The 8,783-nt window shown below is 60.4% G+C and overlaps 2 non-coding genes and 1 pseudogene across 2 annotated transcripts in view; all 3 read right to left on the bottom strand.

Annotated features, from left to right (window-relative positions):
- LOC145276291 (large subunit ribosomal RNA) overlaps positions 1-3,486 on the bottom strand; it is a 5,713-nt gene extending 2,227 nt beyond the window's left edge. The window contains exon 1 of the ribosomal RNA XR_013867922.1: positions 1-3,486. This exon is cut by the window's left edge and continues 2,227 nt beyond it. This is a non-coding gene — a ribosomal RNA (large subunit ribosomal RNA).
- Positions 3,487-4,079: 593 nt separating this feature from the next.
- Positions 4,080-4,237, bottom strand: LOC145276290 (5.8S ribosomal RNA). Its single transcript, XR_013867921.1, has one exon. It is a non-coding gene; the product is annotated as a 5.8S ribosomal RNA (ribosomal RNA).
- A 398-nt stretch (positions 4,238-4,635) lies between these two features.
- LOC145276294 (small subunit ribosomal RNA) lies at positions 4,636-7,006 on the bottom strand (annotated as a pseudogene).
- Between the last annotated feature and the right edge of the window lie 1,777 nt (positions 7,007-8,783).

The raw sequence follows: 8,783 nt of genomic DNA, 5'->3' as shown, positions 1-8,783 counted from the left end.
TGCCGCCCGACGGCGGACTCCCACCCGTATCGCTCTCCGACCCGCAACACACGCTCGCTTGACCGCGACCGCTTGACCGGAACACGCCGCCGCACAACGGACCGCCGCGGCCCCTATGCCTTCGCCGCAAAGCGCGAACGGAGCGAACGCTACAGCCCCGTACCGGTTCCTCGCTTCGCGCGGGCACGGCCCGACCGACCCGGTCCTCGGAGCCAATCCTTCTTCCGAAGGTACGGATCCATTTTGCCGACTTCCCTTACCTACATTGATGCCATCGACGAGAGGCTGTACACCTTGGAGACCTGCTGCGGATGGTGGGTACGGACCGACTAGCTGCGAAAACCGGACCCGGATTTTCCAGGGCCGCCGAAAGCGCACCGGACGCCGCCCGAGCCGCGGCGCTCTACAGGTACCTTTTCCGTATCTCCGGACGAGCCGATTCCACGGACATGGTCCTTTACGAAGAAGAGAGAACTCTTCCCGGGGCTCCCGGCGACGTCTCCGGGCTCGCTTGCGTCACCGCGGTTTCGCCCGGGAAGCGACGGGCGCCGCCGACATCGCTGCCGACAGCGTCGCCACCCCCGGGCCCTCTCCGAGTCCGGGTTCGGGAATATTAACCCGATTCCCTTTCGACGGGAGGCCGGCCGCTTTTTTTTTGTTTGGGCTTTTGATTCGATTCGATTCGATTCGCTTTCCTTTCACCTTTCATAACGGATCCGGCGCCTTTCGGGAAGACTTTCGCCCGCGTCTTAGGACCGACTGACCCGTGCTCGACCGCCGTTGGCACGGAACCCTTCTCCACTTCGGTCTTCGAAGGTCTCGTTCGAATATTTGCTACTACCACCGAGATCTGCACCCGCGGTCGGCTCCACCCGGGCTCGCGCCCTAGGCTTCCGTGCTCGCCGCGGCGCCCTCCTACTCGTCGCGGCATCGTTTCGGCGCGAAAGTTCATCGCTCCTCGCCGCGACGGTCCGGCATCGGTCCGTCGCTCCAGCGCCATCCATTTTCGGGGCCGGTCGATTCGGCAGGTGAGTTGTTACACACTCCTTAGCGGATTCCGACTTCCGTGGCCACCGTCCTGCTGTCTATATCGACCGACACCCTTTCGGGGATCTCATGGGCGTCGCGTTAGGCACCTTAGCCGGACGTTTGGTTCATCCCACAGCGCCAGTTCTGCTTACCAAAAGTGGCCCACTTGGCACTCGCATTCGAGGTGACCAACCGCCCAGCGAAGCGTGCTGGCGGCGGCGGCCGGATGGGTCGGCTCCGTCGTTCGGGAGAGTCGGCCCGTTCCACCCGTTCCGAGTTCGAGAGTAGGTCGAGGCCGTGAACGGCCCCGGGGCCTCCAATCGTTCGCTTTACCGGATGGAATTGCGACGATCGAGCGCCAGCTATCCTGAGGGAAACTTCGGAGGGAACCAGCTACTAGACGGCTCGATTGGTCTTTCGCCCCTACACCCGGTTCCGACGATCGATTTGCACGTCAGAGGCGCTTCGGACTTCCACCAGAGTTTCCTCTGGCTTCATCCCGACCGGGCGTGGATCGCCATCTTTCGGGTCCCTGGTCGCTCGCTACGCCAGAGTCGGCCGAGTCGTACTCGGAAAAAGGGGAAACCGACCCGGGGGTGATGCGCCCGCGCGCAGCGCCTAAACTCGACGACAAAATAGGACTAGTTCAAGCCGCGGGATCTCACCGATGGGCGGAAGGAGGATATGGAAGCTGGCGCCCGGCAATTCCCCTTTTTGGATGATGCGCCGGTCCCCTCTCGGGGAGGAGGGAAAAACAACCGCACGTCAGCCACGAGCCTTCCCTCTCTCTCGGGAAGAGAGAAAAAAGGAAAAGTTGCGGGCACCGCAGCAGCGACGGCGGAAGGCCGAAAACGCCGCGCCGGCGGGATCGGGCACGGCTCGGAGGCGGGTGAGGCGAGGAGAAGACGACGGCACGAGACCGACGACACCCCCCGACGACCCCCGGACGACTTTGCCACGACACCTCTCCCGATCGACGCCCTCCTACACGCTCTCTCGCTTTCGCTTCGCCTTCGGGGTTAGTCAGAGGTGGCCCCTACGACTCGCGAACGGCCAGGACTCCTCGGTCCGTGTTTCAAGACGGGTCGGGTGGGTTGCCGATGCACGTCGCTGACCCGGGGTGGCGGGCGGCTCGAGTAAAAAAGCGTCGCCGAGCGACCTCTCCGGAAACGGAAACGGGCGCGGGCGGGGTTGCCCCCGACAAGAACCCGAAACGTCGGCGAGGTGCGTGACGGCGAGGCCGCGCCAGTCCTATCCCGCCTCTCATCGCGCACGCGCCCGAGACGGTGGGGCGCCTAAGGAGCGACACACAGAGTGCGTCGCCCGCACGCGACTTCCGGCGGGATCAAAACGGACCGGCTCGCCACGTGTAACGGATCGTGTCAGATTTCCTCCGTTCCCGGCAGAAAGGGGCAGTTACGTTCGCGGGCCCGACGGCCGGTGGCCCCCGACTTCACAAGGTGGGAAGACGGGGGTTTTCAGGGTGATGAAACGCCTGCCGCCTACGGAAAAAAACCCGCGTGTTCGACCTGCACGCCGGGAACGGGTCGCGACGACGGACCGGAGGGGAAGTGCGTCCGGTGCCGGCCGCGCGGAGGTCGCGCCGAAGCGCCCGCGCCATGATTACGCCGAGCGATGATGAAGGGGACGGGTGCAGCGGAGTCGCGCGCGGAGGGAGCAGGAGGAAAGAAGAAGCGGCGGCGACGGATGCGGCGGGTTAGGGCCCGGCGGCAGCAGCGATCGAGAGGACGAGTCCCCTCCGTCGCAGCCAACCGACGCAGCCACCTACCGACGCCGCGGTCGTCACCACGTTTCCCTTCCCGCTATCCACGCGGCCCGTCTCCTTCGTCGGCGACGCGGGCACAAAAGCTGGAACCGCGGGGAACGAGTCCCCCGCGGACACGACGAACGACGACCTGTGCCGCGACGGCCTCTCTTTCAAGAACACACATCGAGTTTGGGCTCGAGCCTAGGCAGCACCGGACTGAGTCCCCCCGCGATCGCGGTGAGCGGTCCCACCCGTTTACCCCTGGGCGGTTTCACGTTCTCTTGAACTCTCTCTCCAAAGTTCTTTTCAACTTTCCCTCACGGTACTTGTCGACTATCGGACTCGTCCCGGTATTTAGCCTTGGATGGAGCTTACCACCCGATTTGGGCTGCGTTCCCAAGCAACCCGACTCTCGGATCGAAGGCCGTCGCTCGCCGTCCGCACCGAATGGGCCTGGCACCCGCCGCGGGCGGCCCCGATCGAGGGAACTCCGAACTATGCGAGACGAAAACGAACGGCTGCCTTCGACCCATGCGCCACACGTCCCGAAGCCTTTAACTTGCGACGGGATTCGGCGTTGGGCTTCTCCCGGTTCACTCGCCGTTACTAAGGGAATCCCGGTTGGTTTCTTTTCCTCCGCTTAGCGATATGCTTAAGTTCAGCGGGTCGTCTCGTCCGAGCCGAGGGCGGCGGTTTTTAGTAGAGTGTGGTGTTTGGAGGAGAGGAATCTCGATCGGTACCCTCCGTGTGACGACGGCTGGCCGATATAGCGCCCGTCCGACCGAAAATGAAGAAGCCAACAATTAAAAAAAAGCGTGGGTCCTCCCCATCCGACGTTGCGTTGCCTACGACGCGGCCACCTTTTTACGGTGCGACGGCCGTGCTCGTCGCGCTGCTCGAGGCGTCGCTGAGAGACACCTTCATGAGGCAGAGAGCGAGACGAGCAGGCGGCGCTTACGTCGGCAGTCGGTTAGGTCGGTACTTTTTTTTTGGTCTCCCTTCGGCTGCTTTCGGACAGACTCCTCCTGCTCCTCCTCCACAGTGTTTCTTCACGCGGTCGAAAAGGGAAAAGACTCCGCGGTCTGCCAGCGGGAGACGAAGGAGGAGGCCGGAGAGGGTTTTAAAAAAAAAAAAGACATTGAAAGGAGTCAATTCTTTTTTTATTTTTCTTCCCCCTCGTCACTCGCTCCTGCGACGTCCCGGTTACCACCGTGCCGAGGACCGGGCGGGCACGGGGACGGCAAGATGTCGTTTCGTTAACGGAGAAAGACATGTAACGTTCCGCCTCTCGACCGGACGTGGCCCCGAGACAAGGGATCTCGGGGCCGCAATGTGCGTTCGAGGTGTCGATGTTCACTGAGTCCTGCAATTCGCATCAGTTATCGCGGCTGGCCGCGCTCTTCATCGACGGACGAGCCGAGTGATCCCCCGTCCAGGGTTCAGCACTTGGTTTTTTTATATTAGTTTTTGTTTATATAGATTTAGTAGTGTGCGAGGAGGTCTGTGCGAGGAGGCGTGACGGCATTGCAATGTCGCGAGTAGTTTGTTTTTTTAGCTAGCGGCGGTGGCACAGCGGCTGCAAAAAAACAAAAAAAACGATAAAGCGGCGACAAGGCAAAGAAGAAGCGGCCATCACTTGCGGTGGGCGAAAAAACAAACAGGTGGTAAGACGCGGAAGCAAGCAAGAAGAGCTGGGGCTTTAAAAACCTCCGCGTCACCACAAATCTATCTCTCGCTCCGCCTTTTATAGGTTTGTTTGCGCGCATTCGAGGCGTTGACGCCGACAGACAGAGGAGGTAGGCCGGAAAACAACAAACCAGTCTCGAACGGGAAAACGGTAATGATCCTTCCGCAGGTTCACCTACGGAAACCTTGTTACGACTTTTACTTCCTCTAAACGATCGGGTTCGGTCGTCTTCTCCAGGCATCGAACGCCGAGGCGTAGATGCACGAGTGTCGTGACGGACACGTCGCGCACTGCCCGGCGGCGTCGTCGGCCAGATCCGAGGACCTCACCGGACCGTTCGATCGGTAGTAGCGACGGGCGGTGTGTACAAAGGGCAGGGACGTGATCGACGCGGGCTGTTGACCCGCGCCTACCGGGAATTCCTCGTTCACGGGGTTGGTTACAGGCCCCGATCCCTATCACGGGAGGTGGTTCAGAGGTTTCCCAACCCTCTCGGGCCGGGGCGAAGTCCCCGCTGATACCTCCAGTGTAGCGCGCGTGCGGCCCCGGACATCTAAGGGCATCACAGACCTGTTATCGCTCCGCCTCGTGTGGCTTTCTGCCACCCGTCCCTCTAAGAAGTGCGTGAGAAAACCGACCCGGACCCGAGCGCCACGGAGGACGCCGAGCCCGCCGTAAAAATCACTGACATCGGCGCACTAGTTAGCAGGCCGGAGTCTCGTTCGTTATCGGAATCAACCAGACGGATCGCTCCACCAACTAAGAACGGCCATGCACCACCACCCACCGAATCGAGAAAGAGCTATCGATCTGTCAATCCTACCGGTGTCCGGACCGGGTGAGTTTTCCCGTGTTGAGTCAAATTAAGCCGCAGGCTCCACTCCTGGTGGTGCCCTTCCGTCAATTCCTTTAAGTTTCAGCTTTGCAACCATACTCCCCCCGGAACCGAACTCTGGTTTCCCGCAGGCTACCCGCCGGGTCATGGAAGCGAACGCCGGCGGATCGCCGGTCGGCATCGTTTACGGTCGGAACTACGACGGTATCTGATCGTCTTCGAACCTCCGACTTTCGCTCTTGATCGAGGAAAACGTGCTTGCCACACGCCATCGCTGCAGTTCGTCTTGCGACGATCCAAGAATTTCACCTCTAACGTCGCAATACGAGTGGCCCCGACCGCTCCCTTCGATCATTGCCTCGCCGTAGACGGAGACCGACAGACGTAGACGAGGCCCTCTTCCATCATTCCATGCTTATCGTATGCAAGCTTGAACAGCCCGCTCTGAGCACTCTAATTTTTTCAAAGTGAACGTACCGGCCGCCGCGGACACTCGGTTAAGAGCACCCTTGGAGGAGAAACCGCCGACCGCAACACGCGCGCAGACAAGACACGAAGCAGGGACTCGGAGCGGACCGGGGGGTTCAAAAAAAAAGAGGAACGCGCGGAAAGGGAGAGGGAGAGAAGCGCGGGGGTCAGAGTGCGGGGATGCGAATGAACGCACCCAAACACACACACGTAGCACCCCCCCGTTAGACTACTCCCGGAACCGAACCGACGACCACTTGTTTTTTTTTTCCCGGATCCCGATCACGACCTCCTCGTCCACCTCGCCGGCAGGACCGCGTGGCGGGTATGCTAGCGGTTGACACCGGCGGAAAGGGCCGGGAATGCGAACGGACGACCAAAGTCAACGACGGACGATGGCGCCGCCGCCCCGGGGCCGCTTGCGCGACCACGAACCCGAGTTCGGACTACGAGCTTTTTAACCGCAACAACTTTAATATACGCTACCGGAGCTGGAATTACCGCGGCTGCTGGCACCAGACTTGCCCTCCGGTTGGTCCTCGTTAACGGATTTGAAGTGTACTCATTCCGATCGCGGGGCCTCGACAGAGTCCCGCGTCGTTATTTTTCGTCACTACCTCCCCGTGCCGGGAGTGGGTAATTTGCGCGCCTGCTGCCTTCCTTGGATGTGGTAGCCGTTTCGCATGCTCCCTCTCCGGAATCGAACCCCGATTCCCCGTTACCCGTAGTAACCACGGTAGGCACTTAACCGACCGTCGACAGTTGATAGGGCGGACCCTCGAGAGACCCGTCGCCGGGCGTGAAAGCTCGTGCGATCGACCAGTGAGTTATCCAGAGTCACCAAAGCGGAGCGCGCCGCCCTATGAGCCCCGCCACCGAACGGACCCGCGAGCGGGAACGCCGACGACGGGAGGACGGAATGACGCGCATCGGTCTCAGTCTAATATGTAGCGCCGCGACCCGGAACGGCCGACGCGGGTGCCAGCGCGCGAGGCGTGGCGACGACGGCGCGCCGACCGATCGCGGCCTGTGTCACATGTATTAGCTCTAGAATTGCCACAGTTATCCATCGCCTCCGAGGAGGAATACGGTCCCGAGGATTAGGTCCGGTTCCTGAGCCATTCGCGGTTTCGCCCGTTCTAATGCGTGGCGTGAACTTACACTTGCATGGCTTAAGCTTTGAGACAAGCATATGACTACTGGCAGGATCAACCAGGTATCGTTGGAATTTGGGACTTTGTTTCGACAGAACGACAGACCGACCGACCGACCGACCGACATAAGACAGACAACTACAACGACGGGCACGTGTTTATTTATTTTTCGAGGGGGTTCGCCGTCAGAAGAAGCGCGCTGCCCGCGCTGATGGCCTCTTTTTTGTTTCTCCCCTGACTTGGACCGAGACCGAGACTCAAAGAACGAAAGCGACCAACGTCGACAACAACAACGACAACGGCACCCTTGACAGCGATACATACGACAAACGACAAGCAGCACGACGGCAGTGCACACGGACATCGAGGGTCAAGGTGCAGACTGAACTCGCCGAGGTCGTCGTCATCGTGGTCGCCATCGATTCCGTCTCGTCGTCGTCGTCGTCAACGTCCACGTCACAGCCGGCCGAGAAGAGAGAACAGACGACAGCGTCGACAACAACAACATCGACAACGGCACCCTTGACAGCGATACATACGACAAACGACAAACAGCACGACGGCAGTGCACACGGACATCGGAGGTCAAGGTGCAGACTGGAATCGTCGAGGTCGTCGTCATCGTGGTCGCCATCGATGCCGTCTCGTCGTCGTCGTCGTCGTCTTCGTCGTCGTCGTCGTCATCAACGTACCAACCGACCGAGACGAGAGAGCAAGCAACAACGTCGACAACAACAACGACAACGGCACCCTTGACAGCGATACATACGACAAACGACAAACAGCACGACGGCAGTGCACACGGACATCGGAGGTCAAGGTGCAGACTGAACTCGTCGAGGTCGTCGTCATCGTGGTCGCCATCGATGCCGTCTCGTCGTCGTCGTCGTCTCCGTCGTCGTCGTCGTCGTCGCCAACGTCAACGTCAACATCACAGCCGTCATCGGGGAGGAGCTGGACCAGGGCAGCGGCGGCGTAAATTTTCCCGTCACCTTCGTCGTCGCCTTCGTCGACCGACCGACCGACCGGCGTCGTGTTCGTGCTCGGAAAACCGAGGAGAGACAACGTGCACATGGCGCGTTCTCGCAAGCGGCTCCTCGGTCCGATTTTTTTGGGCGGCTTTTTCGAGCTTTTTTTTTTTTTTCTCACCCTTTCGTCCGTGCGACGGCGAACGTTAGGGGAAAAAAAAAAAAAAAAAAAAAACGACAACAACGCGGCGGACCGGGCGAACAACATCGTCGACACACACGACATTGACGACCGGTCCCCCTTTTCACAATCGCATCGAGATAAAAACGAACGAGTCCGATTCGAGCACCGAGTCGCGAGCGGGAGGACTGTCGGTGCAAGTATCGATCACTGACGTGAGCGCTTCGCCGGACAGAGGATGGCTCATCCGGCAGCCGTGCAAATCGACGGTATGGGAAGAACGAACAAGAAGAGCAACGACTTGATCGGCGGCTTGGGAACTGCGGACGGTGAAAACGGGTTAATCGACTGCGACCACGACTGCTCGATCGATCTTCTTTGGCGCTAACAAAGGTGGAGGTGGCGCAAGAAGGGACTAGCGCTATCACCGTCCACGTATCAGAAGATGCGGCGGCAGACGTCGACGCTTATGCGTTGTCGGACGAGAAGTCGCTGCAGCACGTGTACCGCGAGCGGGACGTCCAAGGTTTTGCCAGACGGAAAGAAATCGGGTGTCAGCGAACGTTCACACGGCTGTGAGATCGGACGCTGACAGGAGTAGGAGGCGGCAGGCAGGCGGCGGTTACGGCGGCGGCGCCTGCTGCTGCTCATCCTCCTGTTTGCTGCGGCGACTTCCAGGACGGGAGAGCATCG

Source organism: Euprymna scolopes, unplaced genomic scaffold (assembly GCF_053919585.1).
Source record: "Euprymna scolopes isolate OS-2025 unplaced genomic scaffold, ASM5391958v1 sca802, whole genome shotgun sequence".
Lineage (NCBI taxonomy): Eukaryota > Metazoa > Mollusca > Cephalopoda > Sepiida > Sepiolidae > Euprymna > Euprymna scolopes.
This window is presented reverse-complemented; position numbering and strand designations above follow the sequence as displayed.